The 20348-nt window shown below is 38.0% G+C and overlaps 1 long non-coding RNA gene across 5 annotated transcripts in view; it reads left to right on the top strand.

Annotated features, from left to right (window-relative positions):
* Positions 1 to 16843, top strand: part of LOC131825039 (uncharacterized) — a 98920-nt gene extending 82077 nt beyond the window's left edge. For all 5 annotated transcript variants that reach the window (XR_009351105.1, XR_009351103.1, XR_009351104.1 and 2 more), the window contains one exon: positions 16485 to 16843. This is a non-coding gene — a long non-coding RNA (uncharacterized LOC131825039). The remainder of the gene's footprint in view (positions 1 to 16484) is intronic.
* The last annotated feature ends 3505 nt before the right edge of the window (positions 16844 to 20348 follow it).

Genomic DNA, 20348 nt, shown 5'->3' with positions numbered 1-20348 from the left:
TGTAGCTTCATAATTTGGCAAATGTCTAGAGGAGAAAACCATCAAGTCTCCAATTTTATCTCTCCATCTTTTTAGACCACTAAAATCTATGATGGTTTTTCTACTTCTAGAAGGATATTTCTGCATGGGCAAATTTGAACTCTTCACTTTTTCATCTGGTTCCCAAAATCAGCAACTAAGCCAGAGAAAAGGCTGCTGCAAAAAGTCATCTCATTTTTCCATGGTTCTACCATCTCCAAAATCCAGACCCTCTTGGATTTCATTGATCTGTAGTCCTCCAGTACTATCTCTAAATATCTCTCCAAGAGATATCTCCAAATATCTCTCCAAGATATTCTTGTTATTATTCAACCTTTTCTATTATTCCTGTAAAAAATACTGGTCTGGCACAAATGACTCCAGCTTACTTAGAAACTGAATTATTATTCTATTACATAAAATCCTATGGGATCAAATCTTGTTTGTCATGTCTCCTGATTCTTGCTTGGATACACTTTTTTCCATGTGTTATGTTAACTTTGGTTGCAAACTTGAGTTTTAGCACGGTTGGCTTTTCCGCTAGTTTTGTGTACCTTGAGTTGTGAGTGGGTCCCTCCATTAGTATTTGATAATCCTCCCCCCATATTCTAAAGCCAATAATTAATGGAGTGTCCAGCCATTCAAATTTTATGACTTTTTGCTGATGTCTCAAGTAGCACGGTTCCAATGACACTACTTTTCACTCCCTACAGGAACGTAACAACTCAAGTCTCTGGATTAATAGTACTGATGCTTTCTCCTTGAGTACCTCCAGTATTATTACACACACACACACACACACACACACACACACACACACACACCATTGGTTTTCAGAACTCTCTTGAGTTTTAGCACCTGAGATTCTGCCTTTTTATCTTATCAAGTTATTCTATGTACTGAGAAAATGAACTTGTTGTATTTCATCCAACTTTTCCAAATGTTTGTATTAGAAGCTTTTTTATGTAATAATCTACCAACTTGATTTTTCTACTGATTATAAAACAAGGATTGGGAAGGATAATTTGCTTTAAAAGTGTCTTTATAATTTGGTGAACAAACCATTTTGGGAACTTGAGAATAAGCACATTTGTTGTACTAATTAGAAATCATTTTTATTATTCTTATTCACCAAAACAGATTGTTAGGAACATTTTTGGTCTGGTTTGAGTTACTGCATATACTTAAAAGAAAAAAAAAAAAAAAGATGAAAGAAGCAAAGCAAGGCAAAACAAAGATTTCACAATCCAGATTTGTCATCTGCCGAAACTGATGAAGATTATATTTATACTAAGTTATATTTAGACAAAAAAATTAATTTTAAAATAATTTAAACTTCAACATTTGGCAATATTAAAACTTATCTATAAAGTGTTTCTGATGCTGCCTTCCACCAGCAGTGAAAAACCCAGAAAACATTCTTTGCAATCATAGCACTTGAGTATAGGATCTAATTCTGTGGAGCTATATATCTTTTGTCCTTTACCAAATGTAGAGCCAAGATTTTCTTTTTTTATATGCAATGAAATACTAAATAACATTGGAAGGAAAAGAGATGATTAGGACAGGAATAAAGCTTTTTGATTACAACAAGGCATTTTGAAACCTTTATTGTTGCAGGATTTTAAGCCATATCTAACAGACTATTCTGAAATTGATGTGCAAATTTCACAGTGCTTGATGAAATTTTCACTAAATGGGCTTTTCCCTAACAGAAGAGAAGTCATTTTGTGATCCAGTAGCTAGCATCATTAGTGGAGATGGTGGAGACTCCTGAGTTTTTAATGCATTCTGGGAAACCGCCACGACTTGGCAAGGTCTCTCTGTGGTTGCTTTATAGTGCAGAGCCTCACTCTGCGTAGTAAAAATAAAACCAAATTCATTTGGGCACAGTCTTTTTGTTGCTTTATTTAATTTTCACTTTGGCATATGGCCCTTCAAGCTTTAATAGGGCAGATGTGGCTTTGGAAGAGTTTACTAATCCAACTTGGTTAATGACTTTCATGGTAGAAGCCAGCTCAGCAGTTTTCACTCAGTCCATATTTAGTTCCTCTTCTCATCAATTTTTTCCTGTGGTGGAAAACCTCTCCATGGGGCCACCGATTACCAGTAGATGTTTTCCTGATTTTGAAGTAACTGCCCTGAGGTTTTGAGGATGCAAAGACACAGGCGGTGTAAATGTTACTGATGCTGAGCGATTGATTCCTGGGGGAGGGAGAATCAAATTGCCCCTCCTTTCATGGTGGGGCGTGACAGCTCCAGATTGCTCTGTGGGATAGAGAGTTAATTACACGGGGTGAGCATTTGGGAAAATCCAACATGAATTAGAATATTTGATGATCATTGGTGTTCCCGATGTCAGTTCAGGACAGTGACACCAGGCAGTGTGTCCTTCATGTCCTGAGGAAGCCTAGAGTGTTCTACATTTTAGAGTCCTTTTTTTTTTTTTTTTAAGATTTTATTCATTTATTTGACAGACAGAGATCACAAGCAGGCAGAGAGGCAGGCAGAGAGAGAGGAGGAAGCAGGCTCCCTGCTGAGCAGAGAGCCCGATGCGGGGCTCGATCCCAGGACTCTGAGATCATGACCTGAGCAGAAGGCAGCGGCTTAACCCACTGAGCCACCCAGGCGCCCCTGGAGTCCATTTTCTGACAGTAATATATATTAAGGCCTGCCTCACAGAATTTTGTGACGATTCAGTGGCAGGAAGGGGTGTTTCCCAAACTTGTAATTCACATACCAATATGAGCAATTTTTAATGTTATATCTGGGTTCTGTTTAATTTTATTTTACTTAACATGTTTTAACAATTAACTAACCCCCCCCCTTTTTTAGTTGTTCCTTTGGCCACATCCCAAGCAATATTTGCAAAAATCTGATGCGCTGGTCATATATTTTTTATTATACATCAAGATAAAAGTAAAACCATCTTTTGCATATTTGGGGCAACACCGATAATGTGCTCACATAATAATATGATAGTTTTAATTGTACTGGTTGTATCTCCCATTAGACTTCAAGTTACGTGACAACAGGGGCTTTTATTCAATTTATTTATTCTGATGTCTTTGACAACTAGCATAATATTTGGCATACAGGAAGATCTCAAATTGTCTAAAAATTATTTTGGGGTTTCTTGTTTACTTGGAGGAGGAGTCAGACATGAGGAAGAGACGATTGCTTCTCTCCATAGAACATCTGCACTCAAGTTCAGCATCCCATGGGACAGGGTGCTTTCTCCCTCTGGCAGGAGGCCTGTGCTTGAACTTAACTTCCCATGAGCTCCAAGAGCTGGATGATTGGCTTTCTGATGTTACTACAGAAACCTTTAAAACTTAATCTGATGTGCCTGCCTCCCCTGTATTCTGATTATCACCTTACCCTCACTTCTGCTTTCTCTCCTTTCTTCCACATCCTTATGCTCTCTCTTTTCTTTCTCACACACACACACACACTCTGACAAGGTTCTTTTCATATTTGCCTTCTAAGGGAAATCAGCTTGTTGGCAGGGGTCCTCCTCTGAACCTTCACCCCTGGTGTATCCAGGCACGTATGTCTGCAGAAGGATGAAAGGGTGGGGCCTTTGCCTTGCAGGCTTGGCTTGGACATGTCCCCACTGAGGCCCTTTCTTTAGTCTGTCCTGTATGACCTTGTGGAAATCTTCCCAAGCTCTCCTTCATGACGTTTGGCAATCAAAAATGACAAACCCTCGACATAACTGCAGGATGACGCATATATATGTAACCTTGTGTTCAGTGAAACCAGACTCTCTGAAATCATCCTTACACAGGCCCAACTCCTGGCCCAGAGTAGCTGCACAGTAAATATTTGCTGACCTCATGATGAATGGGTAAAAGAACACTTGCAGCCAGTGAAAGAATAAATAGCTGAACAAACTTTCTGCAAGTTGTTTTATCATGATTAAGAGAGTGAAATGCACAGAGCTCAGAAGAATAATAAACTAGAACTTAAGTTAGCTGGCACATTTAGGAGATGACTTTATTCTAAATAACCAAATTTTCGGAATAACTGAAACTTATTCTTCAAAGCACATATTTATCTTTTGAATAAGCTCTCTTTATAAAGGTGGCCTGGGGCACCTGGATGGCTCAGCTGGTTGAGTGACTGGCTCTTGATTTGGGCTTAGGTCAGGATCTCAGGATCCTGAGACTGAGCCCCGAGAGCCTGGCTCTGCACTCAGCAGGGAGTCTGCTTGAGAGTCTCTTCTTCTGTCCCCCTCCCCCACACTCTCTTCCTCTCTCTCAAATAAATAAATAAATAAATAAATCTTTAAAAAATTAAGTCTATAAAAAATAAATAAAAATTAAAAGGTGGCCTACTTCTCTGCCTTATTAAATTGAATATATTGTGTATGATTTAACATTCCCCTGAACACTTATTAGTAAAGGGGCTCCTGGGAGGCTCAATCACTTAACCATCTGCCTTCAGCTCAGGTCATGATCCCAGAGTCCTGGGATCGAGCCCCACATCAGGCTCCTTGCTCAGTGGGGAGCCTGCTTCTCTCTCTTTCTCACTCCCTCTACCCCTCCACCCCTGAGCGTTCTCTCTTTCTCTCAAATAAGTAAATAAAATCTTTTTAAAAAATACAGACCTGGGGATAAAAATATATGTATATAAAAAATATATGTTTATAAAAAATAAAAAAAAAAAAAAAAAAAAGAAAAAAAAAAAAGAAAAAATAAAATAAAAAAACTTATTCGTAAAAACTGTATTTTTTTTTAAGATTTTATTTATTTATCTGACAGACAGATCACACGTAGGCAGAGAGGCAGGCAGAGAGAGAGGAGGAAGCAGGCTCCCTGCTGAGCAGAGAGGCCGATGTGGGGCTCAATCCCAGGACCCTGGGATCATGACCTGAGCTGAAGGCAGAGGCTTTAATCCACTGAGCCACCCAGGCGCCCGAGTAAAAACTGTATTTGAGAAGTAAGTAGAATTAGGCATAGATCTAGACATTTCAGGAGTCTTCTTTTGTATAATTTTTGCTTGGCTGAAAAATAATGTATAACCAAAGGATACTGATAACAAAGTACAGTCGTTGGTAGGAGTCTATTCTTTATCTCCACAGTGTTTATTCTACATGGATATTTCTCACAGAAAGGAAATGGGAAAGATTATGTACTATATGTAGTTACTCACATATTTGTTCTAGTATTTGTGCATTAGCTTGAATTCTTGACTCCATCTCAGGTTTTATCTGCAGAACAAGAAAAACCAAAATTTTTCTAATTAGATATTCTTTGGGAAACTTTGTAGGCAATACATTCAATTAGGGATGTGTACAAGAAGATTCATTGGAGTAGACTTTCATAGTTAATGTTTATTGAACACATACTACTGCTAGCCACTTTCTAACATTTAACCTTTTCTTTGCAATTATATGACATAAAGTGGCATTATCGCCATTTTAAAAGATGAAATCTGAAGGACAGTGTGGTTTAGTAACTCTCCTAAAGATCTCATAGCTAGGAAAGTTGTCTGTTGACCTTTCTTGGTGACCCTCTTTTTTTCCACCCTAGACATGGATCTTCCTTCAATTCCTTATCTTATTAGTGATATGAAGGTATTGTTTGGAGGTAATCAGGCCTAGGGATGACCAATGGGAAATACAACATGGTACCAGAAATAGATTTAATGTCAATGTCACATTTTACCATGACTAGAGGGGTGCCTGGGTGGCTCAGTGCGTTAAAGCCTCTGCCTTTGGCTCAGGGCATGAACTCAGTGTCCTGGGATCAAGCCTCGCACTGGGCTTTCTGCTCAGTGGGGAGCCTGCTTTCCCTTTCTCTCTCTCTCTCTCTCTGCCTGCCTCTGTCTGCTTGTGATCTCTGTCTGTCAAATAAATACATAAACTCTTAAAAAAAAAAAAAAGTCTTTACCATGACAAAATTATCTCACACCTTGGGAAATTTCTTGCTGGTATGTCCTCTGTAGAGCCCTAGCATACTTCATGTGTTCTACCTAAAGGGCCAGAGCCCTTCTCCGTAGGGAGGCTCTTCATTCCCCAGCCCCACATACTCTCCGCAGGCAACCAGCGAAAAACAAAAATTCCTTTCACTTTCCTGCGCAAGGCAACTCACCTTTCTTTTTGAAATTTCTTCTTTCAGAGCATGAATGGATTAGTATTTTTCATGTCCAAAGAGACTTTTCCAGATATTTTTCTAAATGAAGAACTGTCTCTATCCCCACTGGTATACAAAAATAGCCCTGGGTAATGCATTTTTGTTTGTTTTCAATATTGATCTTTTTCTTTTCACTACATCTATTAGTATCAGAAATTGAAAAGAACTTGATAATAGGAAACTGGCAAAAGATATGACCAGATGAAGGATTTCATGCTTAATTTCACAGGGAAATGTTCACTAAATGTTAAGGGCAAAAACAGACTTTTTTTTTTTTTTTTTTTTTTTTTAACTTTAATGGAAGTCCTCAGGAACTGTAAATACCAACTATTGTCTGTCATAAACTATAACACAGAGATCCCCCTCTGGGTTTACTGTGATGTGAAAGATCCTTTGCTATTACTCAAAGTCTCTTAACTGTTGTGCTTCCCTGATAACCAACTTAACTAACAGCTAATAATTACGACAAACTTACTCTGGGCCAAATAGAGCTCAATGTACTTCACAGGAATTAACTCATCTAAACTCATTCAAAACAACCAGATGATAGGATGAGGCCAATACTTCTACAGATGAGGCCTGTACTTCTACTCTTCCTACTTTTTAACTGAGTAAACTGAGGCACAGAGAAGTTAAGGACCTGGTTCAATTCATAAAGCAGCCAGATTTGAACCCAGAAAAGTCTGGCTCTGGACCCTATATTCTTATCCACCAAGCCTGGGTGTTTTTCCTCTTTCCTTTCTTGTTCTCAAACATCGCTTCTTCCTACGTCAGTTGGTTCTGCTCCAGTCAACTTCTGCCGTTCCTAATGTGCGCTTCTCTTTGTTAGGGTAGAATGGGCATGCTTAACATAAGCATAATCAAATTTACTGTATCAATAACCTTCATATTAGGTACAGTATTAAATCAGTAGTTTCTGGTCGAATGAATGTTTATAAGCGCTCCACTGCCTCTCCCATATGGAAAGGGATTCTTTCCTTGTCATTTAGAGACCTCTTATAGTTGAATACAGGGATGAGCTGTTCCCAACTGTTGAGTGGGTGTAAGTCTGACCGCCAAGTAACTGGGGCGGTGATTATATACTTAATGCTTTTTGAAAGTCAACCCTGTTACGCCTAGGGAAGAACTCAGAGTTAAGGGGGTTAATGGAGCATCTGGTGCCTCCACTGATAAACTTGGAGAAGCCCCAGGCCTGTAAGTAATACATTGTGGGTGGAATGTTCTTTATTTAAGTCTGGAGAGTCTCTGAGGCACAGGATGACGGGTAGGGGATTCCCATGCAGCCCGGTGACGCTGAGAGCACACTCGACAGTGGGCAGAGCCCTGTCTTCTTGGATCTGTTTTAATCCAGCTCTAGACAGGGGTCCAGAAGCCCCTCTGTCAATCAGTTGTTTGTTTCCTCAACAGAAGAAGGGAGCTGCCCAGCTGGCAACAGAACAGTGGGCCTCATAGGACTTTGTTATGAGGTTACGTTTTTATCCTGTTCCAATCTCTGCTTGGTTGGATAGCAGTTTCTTCTCCGTAAGGACACATCATAAATGTGTCACCACACAAATTCTCTGTAAGAACGGATAATTCTTATATCTGCCTTCAAACCCTTTCGCAATCAATTCCTCTGAAGTTTTCTGTTGAAGATTTTTTTTTTTTTAATAAGAGAGATCAGAGGCAGCTGTACAAGTGAAGGTGTGAAGAGGGGGCCAAAGATCTCACTGATTTCCAGTCGATAAGATCATGTGTGTTTTTTCACTGTAGTTTCCAGAAGCAAAATAAATGATAAGAACTAAACCGAAACTCCTTGAGCTTGCTTGTGCATGCACTGATTTTCCTTGCACATCTGCCTGCTTTCTGTGCCTGCCGCGGGAGAGGCGGCCTTGGAGGAGAGTGTGAGATGACTGAAGGGCAAATGCCTTTGCACAGAATGGATTATGTAGTCTTCCCAGTTGTTCGATGGTGCGATTCTCTCTCCTCCCCGTTTTACCGCTTCTTACCTTATACAACATTATAAGGTATCCTCTGAGTACAAGTGAAAAATTGCAGTGTAAGGCCATCCCATAACCTCCTTTAAAAATTATGGTTCATCTCGACATGTAAGAATTGCTTTGTGCTTTGGCAAGATACCATCCTCTGGGTGTGAGAAGAGCTGCCCCATGGTTCTTTGGGTTGCGTTTGTTATCACAGTACGTCAACCTAGATTTGCCCTGTCACACAAATGTGCTGTCAGTAGCTTAGTTTTGACTGGTTTAGTTATGTGTCTCCTCGTAGCATATTGTCACACATACTCTGACAAGAAGAGATGTGGTGTGCTAAATATATATCCTCCAGGACAAAGAGAGACGCAGCTCTTGGGGCAAAAACTATAAATTATTTTGGAGTTAATCTGTTTTGTAGTGGATTAAAACCATCTCTTTGTGGTAGAAAAAAGTTTTCATGTCTAGTTTATAAGAAATGAAGTGTTTTAAATGGAAAACTAAGGAGTGATTTTATAACAACGAATGTCCATCCTTTAATTATATACAAATTTGTCATAAAATATTAGAGAAAATAGGGATGCGTGCTCTATCAAAGGAGATGACAATTCTATGTATTTATGTTTGTTGATACTCTCAGATGGCATATGGCTTCAGAAAGATTAAGAATCCTCATGGGATGCCAGTACTGATATACATTGATCATCTGGTACACCAGAGGAGGAGGGCTATTACCTTAGAGATATTTGATCTCAAGCACAGATTTATAAGGAACACAAGCCATATTTGAAAAACAGGTTTCAGCTGGCTTGCTCAGTTAGTAGAATATGAAGCTATTTAGCTATTTAGCTATTTAGCTCACCGTTGAATTGGTGTTGGATCCCAACAAAAGCAAAAATGGCAATAGTAGGTTTCAGTTCCTAGGCCTACCCTATATTTTCTGTACCCTTATTTCCACCAATTCCAGCTTGGGTTTCATCATTTTATTCCTTCCCTTTAGATTATTTTTTATTTCAGAAGCACTTGAAATGACAAAAGCTGAGTCTTCTGAGGGAAGGCTGCATTATCTGATAGATCTTCTGTCTCAACACCCTAACATAGCTTTCCAAATAGATCACGCTTCTAACAAATTCTAAAAAAATCAAGATTTTCCTGATTCCCTTTTCAGTCTTTCTCAAACAAAAGATGAAGCTTTAGGCATCTGTCCCTTTTTTGCTCAGATTGTCCCTTACGTTGTTGTCAACGTATTCCTTTTTGGCCAAATTTAAGTACCATTTCCTCATTAGTCCCCTCCATGACCCAGCTGCTTCTCCTCTATCTTCCCATGCAAATGTACCTATGTTCCTAGAACTCTTTTCCTTCTTTCTTATAGTCTTGTTAGCTGACGTCATGTGTATCTTTTCCACTGGCTATAAATTCCTCAAGTGCAAGGAATTTTTCTTCTTCACTTCTGTTTCCTGGATAGAGAGTAAATGCTCACTAATTGTTCACATGTATAAAAGATCCTGAAAGAGGATCAAGCACATGGAAGCACGTAGTATCATTAAGATTAATGGTAGGAAGGAGAGAGTCCAGTAGCTTCTTGTCTGCGTGATGCCTCATCTCATGGTGCTTCCACATCTCTGGCCGATTCATCAGGGAAATGGATGAACCTGAAAATACTATTCTCTCACGGTTGGCTTCACTACTATTCTTTTGTTATTTTACCCAAGAGTAATTTGAGGGCATTCATCATAAAAAAGTATAGAAAAAACTGAAAACAACAACAAACAAACAATAATAAAACAATAAAAACGGAACTAAAGAACAACAATGAAGCATTTAAAGTAAAATAAAACTAAGAGTCCAATCATAAAAGTGGGTTGGGGAAAAGAAAGCTAGAAAGCATAGCTTCGTTAAGACAATCTCTTGTACATTCATTCTAAGACAACATGATGCACAGTGTCTCTGACATAATTAAATCAATGTCTGTGAAGGCTTTTCTTTGAGGGACTTGGAAATTAGCATATTCAGTCAAATGATTAACTAGCATATTCCATAGCATTAATAAAATCAGTTGGACTTCTCAGGACTTGTGTAGGAAACAAACATGGAGAGCTCTAGTAAGTATCTCAAGCGGAGATGCTCTGAGCTGTTGATAGACCATCCCAGTCTTGGGTGCTGCTACTTGAATCACCTGCTCTAGGACTGATGGTATTAGATTTGGGTGGAAAGGAGGGCTTGAGCAATGTGTGTCTGCAATCAGTGCTCAGGAATCCATTGGTAGCCACGTGCAAGTACATAAAAAAAAATCTTAGTAGTGTTCCATGGACACACTGCCACCAGTGTGTCCAAGAGGTCACCATGGGAGAGGGAGGACTTGTAAACCACTGACAGTTAAAAGGAACACAAGGTTTCCTCCATGTGGTCCAGTTCTAACCTCATTAAATATAAGGCAGGATGAAGGTGGGGGGTGGTTACAAGGGAGCTATAGCATTTCCCCCACTGGAAGGACTGAATGTAGATCCAGAACTGAAACATGAGAGACGAGAGGTCCTGTTTCTCCATGACCTCCTAGTCACTTTTAAGTGACTTTTCTCTGCTTTTTCATGCAAAAACCATAAATACCAACATGCATGTCTCCGCAGTCCCTACATTTAGATGTTCTTAAAAATTCAGTGTCATCAGCTAAGTGATTAGAGTCCCTGAGTCCTAACTGAAAACTCACAGGAGGGATGATCCCATTAATCCAGCTTGGGTCAGTCTCTACTTAACTGAACAATTTAGGCAAAAGGGGCAGAGTCCTAGAAGTTGGCTACAAGGAGGGGTTCTAGAGAAAGGGGCAGAGTGTAGGCAGCATTTACAAAGATCTCATTTAATGAATGTACATTTGTAGTAACTGAAGACCCTGTGGGAGTTTTTGTCTATCACAAGGAAGGACAGCCAGCACATTCAGGAATCAGCTTTTGTTTTCTCTTTGACTAAAGGGGGAATATTTTGTAGCCTAATTAAGGTTGTGCCTTGATCCTATGTTATACTACTTAAAAGTATTGAGTCTCAGGGCACCTGGGTGGCTCAGTCTGTTAAGCGTCCAACTCTTGATTTTGGCTCAGGTCATGATCTCAGGGTCATGACATTGAGCCTCCATTGGGTTTTTGCTCAGCGGGGAGTCTGCTTGAGAGTCTCCCTCTCCCTCTTCCCTCCTCCCTCTCAAAAAGAAAATATTGAGTCTCAGTCATTCCTGTAGAAAGCAAGAGAGTAAAGTTAGAACATACTTGTGAAATTGAAAAGCATGGCTAATTGCTTCCATAATCATTTCTGCACACTTATCTTGACAAAAGCAGTATCTGAGGACAATTAGTGATCTTAATAACAGTCGTCATTGGGGGCCTGGGTGGCTCAGTGGGTTAAAGCTGCTGCCTTTGGCTCTCAGGTCATGATCCCAGGGTCCTAGGATCGAGTTCCATATCAGGCTCTCTATTCAGCAGGGAATCTGCTTCTCCATCACTCTCTGCCTGCCTCTCTGCCTACTTGTGATCTCTGTCTGTCAAATATATAAATAAAATCTTTAAAAAAAATAATAACAGTTGTCATTGGGCCGCCAGGAAGCTCAGGCAGTTTGAGTATCTGCCTTTGGCTCAGGTCATGATCCTGGTCCTGAGATGGAGCCCCCAGGACCAGGTGTTCAAAAAATATTTGTTGATTGAGCTATATGAAAAAATACTTTTCCTTGTAAAAAGCTTTCTCAAGCCATCGGGCTCTCTGCTCAGTGAGGAGTCTGTTTCTCCCTCTCTTTGCCTTTCCCCCCTGCTCATGCTCACTCTCTCTCTCTCTCTCAAATAAATGAATAAAAATCATTAAAAAAAATAGCAGCTGTCATTTTTTGTTATGGACATTAGTCAGTGTTTGGCCTTCAGCTATGATGTCATGCTCTCAGCCATGGTAACATGGTAATCACTTCTAAAAAAATATCCGTGGAGACTAAGACATGAATGATAACAGTTCTCTTTGAACCGTCAAAAATGACGAGAGTTGTGGTGACAGTAGCAATTGGCAGCAGCTACTTCCTTTTCCTCTCCGCTCCTTCAGGGCCACCCAGAAGACTGTTCTCTTCCTTTGTTTCCTTTGGCTCTTTGCCTTTTCCTCTCCCTGCGGGTACCTGTTTCTGTTTTTCAATACTCCTGCCGAGTACTGCATGGCTCCACCATCACAACCTCCATACTCTCAGCCAGAACAGGGAGTTATGCTTTTTTCTCTATACTTCTAAAATGAATGTAGACCTTTGTGGAAATGATTAAAATATAAATTGCATGTCTGAGTCAGACCAACCTACAGCAAGCACATTTTAAGAATTACTCTGCAATCCAGTTCTTTTTCTTCTATTTTTTTAAGTGATGATTTTTTTTTGTATTGTACTGATTATATTATGCTTTAGTTCTGATGACAGTACTACCAAAATAATAATAGTGTCTGTTCCAATAATTTAACAGAGTGAAACTTACCACCATCCATTCTGAAGCATTAATAAAAAGCTCGGTGCTAAGTGAGCCTCAGTGCAGTTGGAAGAAAAGGCATAGACATCAGGTGTGAAAAGGTTACCTCAAAGCAAACTATGTATTATGACAATTTGAGAGTCTAATAGTTATATATTTTCCTTTTTCTATTTCTGTTGTTATAGAGAATATAAAGAACCTTTATTATTCTGTTCCAGATTCAGTTTCCAATCTAATTTCAAGTAACTACATGACAAGAGAACCTTTTCACACTTCTTTCATATTACCTCAGCTCAGGACACAACAGGTGTTCAAAAAATATTTGTTGATTGAGCTATATGAAAAAATACTTTTCCTTGTAAAAAGCTTTCTCAAGTTCTTAATAATATCTATGAGAGATCAATGTACAATAGAATGCAGTTTTTTTCTCTTCCTGTTTCTCTTTCCTTCCTTAATGATTCAGATGAGGCTGATAAATATAATAATTCAATATATTGTTGAATATAAATAATTCAGATGAGGTTGATGTCATTTGAAATGGGAAGCCCTGGTGGTCCAGAATGGGCTGGCAGTCTGAGCTCTCAAAGGATAAGAAGGGCTTCTACCTATAAAAGTGGCCCCACATGGTTAGTCAGAACCTGAAGAAATCCATGTGGATGGGTGGCCTTCTCTAAGGTGTCAGAGTCCAAGCTATTTGAGGATATGTGTGTGTGTGTGTGTGTGTGTGTGTGTGTGTGTGTGTATGGTATGTGGAGTGGCTGTCATGGCAAGTAAAGACCCATTTGGGATGAGGAGAATATCCACATTGGCTTTGAGAAAGGGAATGGGCGGTGACAGAGATGGAACACTGGCGATATAGAGAGGAGTTGATTAAATAAACACATATAATAAAGATAATGGGAGTCCATTTCCCATGGTTGGAAAACCATTACAAATATAGCAATAGAGAAAACTAGAGTGGATTCTGTAGATTGGATTTGACACTAGAGAATTAATGACTCTCAATATAGATCCAAAGAAGGTAGATAACTATAAAAATAAACATAGATTTATATTTAGAAATACACTGAGCATATGTGTTTATGAATGTGTTAAGTGTATACACACATATATTCCCTAGGTCTGTTTGCTGAGAGTACTCTGGAGCAACCATTCTCCACAAAAAGGATCCAGGACTCTTTGAGAAATGCCCCTTTCAGGCCTGATACAGGGGAAGTTTGATAAACTCTTATTCTTATGACAGACAATAGAATTCAAAAGTTTTTTCAGAGAGGTTCCCACTGATGAAACCAAGTTCAATTTGAGTATCAAAATGATTAGTAGATTATAGCCCATTGATAAAATAGGAAACCATGAATCCATGATGACACAAATAAATGAATGAACAGACAAAAAGCTTGATCAGAAACAGGGTGTTTAAATGGTTCCAAAGTACCTTTTCACAAAACCATTATCAAGCAGTTTTACAGGCAGATCCCATACTAATCAAGGGATCAAAGTGAATAGTACTATCAAAGGGGACAACTGGAATTTATGCCAATTCTTATATATTAGATGAATAAGTAAATAAATATTAAAGAATTAATACATGTAAAATTTTAAGTATATGTAGAATAAAAGTCTTATCAATCAATAAAAGTAATGGGTGGCAAAATTAATAAATATTTGCTAAATTTGATCAAGAGGGAAATAACATGAATACTAAAATAATAGAATATAAGATACAGGGCTATTAACTGGAGCTGTGGAGATGAACAAATCTGAACAAAATACTACTCACAGATTTGGACCAATGAAATTGCTATTATTTTTCTAAGAAAATGTAAATTAATACAGTGACTCAAAAAGAAGTAGAAAATCTAAAACCATCAATAACTGTAGAAGGAATTGAAAATGTAGTCAGAAATTTCTCTCAAAGGAAAAGTCTAATGCCAGATGGTTTACTGTAAGTTTTATAAAAATTTTAAAGGAATAGCTAATTCTCATGTTTTAGAAATTCTTGCAAATGATTGAAAAAGGTAGAAAGCTATCTAATTAATCTTCCAAAGTTCGCTTCAGAGTGACACCAAAACAGTATGATTTTAATACACAAAAAGATAAACGTCTAGTAGTATTCTAATTATAAATAGATGCAAAAATTCAAATAAGGTATTAGCAAGGAAAATTGCAGCAGAATATTGAAGGTATGAGTAAGTAGGGACTCTAACAGGAATTCAGATTTTTCATCAGGAAATTTAGTGTGGTTCTCTATAGAAACAGATTAAGGGGGGTGCCTGGGTGGCTTGGTGGGTTAAGCTTCTGCTTTCAACTTGGGTCATGATCTCAGGGTCCTGGGATCTAGCCCTGCATCGGGGCTCTGCTCAGCAGGGAGCCTGCTTCCCTCCTCTTTCTCTGCCCGCCTCTCTGCCTACTTGTGATCTCTGCCTGTCAAATAAATAAATTTTTAAAAAATCTTAAAAAAAAACAGATTAAGGGGGGAAATCATATAATTATTTCAGTTGATGCTCTTCAAAAAACACTTAATAAAATATAACACCAATTAATATTAAAAACTCTTCACTTGAGACAGAAGTTTCTTTTTTTATTTTTATTTTTTATTTATTTTACTTATTTGAGAGAGAGAGAGAGCACACAAGCAGCAGGGTTGGTGGGGAGGGAAAGGCAGAGGGAGAGGCAAACTCCCCATGGAGAGCTGGGCATGGGAGTTGATCCCAGAACTCAGAGATCATGGCATGAATGGAAGACACACTAAAATGACTGAGGCACCTAAGCACCCCTGAGGAAGGGAAGTTAGTTAATGTGCTAAAGGGTATCCATGGGCTATCTACAGCAAGCATCATAGAAAATGGTGTAACTTTTGAAGCATTCTTAGTGAAGAATTAAGATGAAGATGCCAATACTATACCTTTTCAACACTGCTCAAAGACTAAGCCCAAGCAATAAATTTGATTTAAAAAAAAGTGGAAATGAGAACTGATGGAAAGGCAGAGGCAAATGTCATTATTTGTAAATGGAACAATAATCTAAAATAGAAGACCATGAATTTAATGAGCAAGTGTTTAAGGCTATTAATGGTTTAAGAGACTTAAATCATTATTAGAATGAAAAGATCTAGACTTACGGGAAAGGCGACTGTGAATGATGCCCCTCTAGTTTTGGTCCCTTTTTGGACAGATGACAAGATTAAGTTTATAGTGAAAAGCATTATTAAATATTTGTGTTGTATTAACTCAAGTTGCTTTCATAAGAAATCACTTTGCTATCTTTAGAAATGAAGCTTCTGTGGGTTTATGTCATTATTTGGAAAAAAATTTCAAAATAGAAAATAAAATTAGACTGGGAGCCAATAAGTTTGCCGTTCTCCCAAAATTCCCATTTTCAGATATTCCCTTCCCTTTTCATCTGCTTATGGAAAAATCATCATAAAAGCAGATTCACATATTTGAAAACATACAAACTCATAATCTATATTTGCAGTGGAGTTCCATTTTCTTTGTATTTAAATGACCTCCTGAGATATAGAAATTATTATTATTGTCATCATTACTTTTATGCATCATCGAACACTTTTTGAGTCATTGATCCAAATTTTCAAATAGGGGCATTAACTCAGCATGATACTTATAATAGAAAATAGTGAATTCACGATTATAAAAAATGTACTGCAAATAGTGGAGTAATTTATCAGCAGAGACAAAAAGGCGTTCTGTTAACTGAAGAAGAGGCAAGAAGAATTGATAAACACACTTAAGGTTCCTACAAAAACTTTTCAGAAGGTAAGGATTATTATATATGTAACAAGATTTCTGTGAAAATCAAATTGTTTCACATCTTAAGTTTATGAAATGCTTGCTAACATAATCATTCCATCGCTTTTTCTTCTAAAGCTTTCATGTTATCTGAGGACCACTTGACTGACCACCAGATGTCTGGAAACCTCACTTCAGGAAGCTCTCCTTCAAGTATTTGAGGAATGGAAGTTGAGGCAACACCTGGGTTAAAATTATATAGTTGTTGAATAGTTAAGAGATGCTGCTTATCATGCATTTATTTCTATTGGAGGGAGGCCTCAAGGCCATTTCTCAGTACAAAGCCTAAAACTGACACTTTCTTCTCCACATTTGAGAACTTATTACCATGTGTTCAATAGCTTCTGAGGAGATGATGGTGCTTTAGAAATCATTGGTGGGGGGAGAGCAGAACCACATAGAACTTTCTTCCCCAATAAAATCATATTTTAACACTGCCTGGCTTGTCTCCATTTTCAAAAGAAAGATATTAATCTTCAGTTTAAAGGAAACTGTCCAAAAATATTTTCCAAAGTATTAAATCTACCTTTTTTTCTTATTACAATAGCCAAGAAATAAATCTGAGTTTATTTAGTATAAACTTGGTGCTTTTAGACAAAGCAAACAAAACCCTTCAAATTGCTTAGGAAAATATCCAAACTTGATGAAGCCCTTAGACATTGATTTAAGCATGTGGCTTTTGGTTTTTGCATATTGAAAGGATTGGATATGGCAAAGTCAAAAACGTATGCACATGCAAGTGAATGGAAAGAGAGAGAGAGAGAGACCTCTGTGGGCTATTCCCTTTGCTAACCTTATATCTTCCTGGCTTTGAAGTGGAAATATCTGGTATTTCCAGCTTGGACTAAATCACAGATTTCTAATGAGTTTCCTTGGTATTTGCTCTGACCTGATTCAGGTCAGCTTATTGCTTTTGCTTGCAGTTGAAAAGCAGAGGAACAAGAGGTAAGCCTTCCTTTGCTCATTTAGGTTTTAGTGAGTGATCTTAACTCAAGCATTTCTAATTAAAACGTAAAGATCATTAATATGCGCCATTAATAAAGGTTTGTCTTTCGGCTCAGAATGCTCCCATGGAAGTGCCGGGAATCCTCCTGCATCCACTGGTGCTAGACCATTGCTGCTCTTGGCGAGGTCTCTGAACAGGCTGGGGTTTCTGTTAACCTGAGAGGCTGGTGACAACTTATGTCAGGCTCAGGGCAGGAGGAGCCAAGAGGAGAAACAAATTGCAAAGGCAGCTTCTGCTTTGCACTGCCACCAATTCCCAGCCCTGGCATTGCTGAATGAGAAAGAGGCAGAGGTGTCGTGAAGCAGATAAGAAAGATATTAAATCATGTTTTGAAGTTATTTATCACTCTTCCCCCGAATTAAGAAGTATATTCATATGGTAGCAGATCTCCCCTCCACCCCCAGTTTAGGACTAGAGGAATTCAAGTTTCTATGTAATCCACATCATGCAAAACATTTTAACGTGTCATGTTTCCCTAAAGAGAAATATTACCTTTGGTTTGACATTTCAAAATGAGATATTCACTGAAAGAATTTTTTTTCTTTTTTAAGAACCAGAAAGAGAGAGAGAGACAGAATGGGGAGGGAGGTGCAGAAGGAGAGAGAGAGAGAGAAAATCTTAAGCAGGCTCCACATCCAGCATGAAGCCTGGTACGGGGCTCGATCTTACTACCTGAAATCATGACCTGAGCCAAAATCAAGAGTCAGATGCTTAGCCAACTGAGCCACCCAGGTGCCCCAGCTGAAAGAAATGTTTAATTGTAATTGCTGAGCTATTTGGTTTGAATATGAAAATTGTGATTAATTAAGTCTTTAAAGGCACATAATATGAACAGAAATCAAATGGATAATTTAACCCATAGCTTGTAATATTTATGGCTTTTTAAATTTATATTATGTTGAAAAACTAAACTGAAGAGACATGATGAACAGCAAGTTAAAATAGAGAGAGCTATGGGACTGTCCAATTACTTAGCCTTCATCTTAGGAATATTAATGTAGGGATTTAAGACAAATTAGAAATAAGAATAAATTTACTTTAATCACATCCTAAACACTCTAGTAATTATATAAAATGTTTGTTAATTTATTGCTTTTATTTGCTTCTCTATATAATCATCTGAACTTCTGACCGTTTCAATTAAGTTACAATATAATTAGTGTTTCTGTTAAAGTATTTGGAGTTGATAGAATACAACATTTCTTTCATAATCAAGATTACTATGTTGCCTGGGGTATTTGTGATTTCCAATTTAGTTAGACTCAATGGCAAATACTAATAATTTGCATGTACATTTTTATGCTTTTCATCTTATTGATTAATCTTTGAACCACTTGAGAAAGAAATATGAGCATTGACTTTATACCATGGTTTTATATAAAATTCATCCATGGTTTAGAACATCTGGAGATTTGAAAAACTCACACTAAGCTGTATAGGAAGAAGAAAGGCTATTCCCCTAACATACTTGTAATAAGAAGGTGCTGGGTTTTAATCTGTGTCAAAAATTAATTGTTTACTCCAGAAAAGCCTGTTAATAATTTGAGGTTATCAAGAAAGATAATCATCTATTTACTATGACAGCAAGAAAGAGTTGTAGAAGTAGAGTTGAAGTCAAGGAAGAGACATATTACAAATAGCTTTCTTTTATAATGAGAACAGATATTATCTAGATTTTCATTTACATATGGCTATCAAAATTTGTGGGATAAGCCCAATTACCATGTATTTTTTCAATAGAAATAATTTGTTAAGTATAAATCACTGCATTCCACTGTCAAAGTTTTAGAAGACTTCAAATTTAAGTATTTATACATCAAAAGAAAAGTTAGATTACATAGTCTACTTTCATCACGGATCATATTCAAATACTTGCTCATTTAAAAATATATGCATGTATGTGTAATGACCACGTGTTTCCCTCTTAGATACTGAGTAAGCCTAGTAAGGCAACTCAGCCAAACACAAATCGCCAATTTGCCCCAAGCTGAGCTTATGAGAGCCTAAAAAACCATAACCCTGAGTATAGCAGTTATCAAACTTGAGTGAGCATCAGAATCACCTAGAGGGCTCATTAAATCCACATTGCTGGGCTCCACCCTCAGCATTTCTAATAAGTTCCCAGGTGATGTTGATGCTGCTATCTGGGGTCACATTTTGAGAACCACTACATTCGAAGGTACCTCTGAGATTTTCAAAAAAGATTTCTTAGCCTTATTCCAGTTTGTACTTTGGCTAGAGGTTTGTTGTTGTTGTTGTTGTTGTGTAATTCATCAGAAAAAAATGACCTTACTGTTTTATAACATCACTCTCAGATGCTGTCTGCCATTATTTTTCACACTGGGTTTCATATACCAACAAAAATGAATCATGTATGTCTAAAATGTACATTTTTATAAATGTATAATATCTATCTATCATCTATCAAAATACAACTTTGTGCTGGCTTATTAAGCTTCTAAATATCTTAGTGTGTTTGAACTTAAAGTTGGAGATGATGGTTAGAAACAGGTTGGAAGTTGGAGGAGAACTTAGGTAGAGCAGAGTGACCCATCAGGGGCTTTTACAGAGATGGGTAAGGAAAATATGTAGGAAATCTTGAGGACATTTTGTATCTTTTTTTTTTCTCTTTTTCAAATTTTTTTTATTTTTTACTAACATATAATGTATTATTAGCCCCAGGGGTAAAGGTCTGTGAATCGCCAGGTTTACACACTTCATAGGACTCACCATAGCACATACCCTCCCCAATGTCCATAACCTAACCACCCTCTCCCTACCTCCCTTCCCCCAGCCACCCTCAGTCTGTTTTGTGACATTAAGAGTCTCTTATGGGGGGGCGCCTGGGTGGCTCAGCAAGTTAAGCCTCTGCCTTCGGCTCAGGTCATGATCCCAGGGTCCTGGAATAGAGCCCCACATCCAGCTCTCTGCTCAGC

Source organism: Mustela lutreola, chromosome 2, assembly GCF_030435805.1.
Source record: "Mustela lutreola isolate mMusLut2 chromosome 2, mMusLut2.pri, whole genome shotgun sequence".
NCBI lineage: Eukaryota > Metazoa > Chordata > Mammalia > Carnivora > Mustelidae > Mustela > Mustela lutreola.
This window is presented reverse-complemented; position numbering and strand designations above follow the sequence as displayed.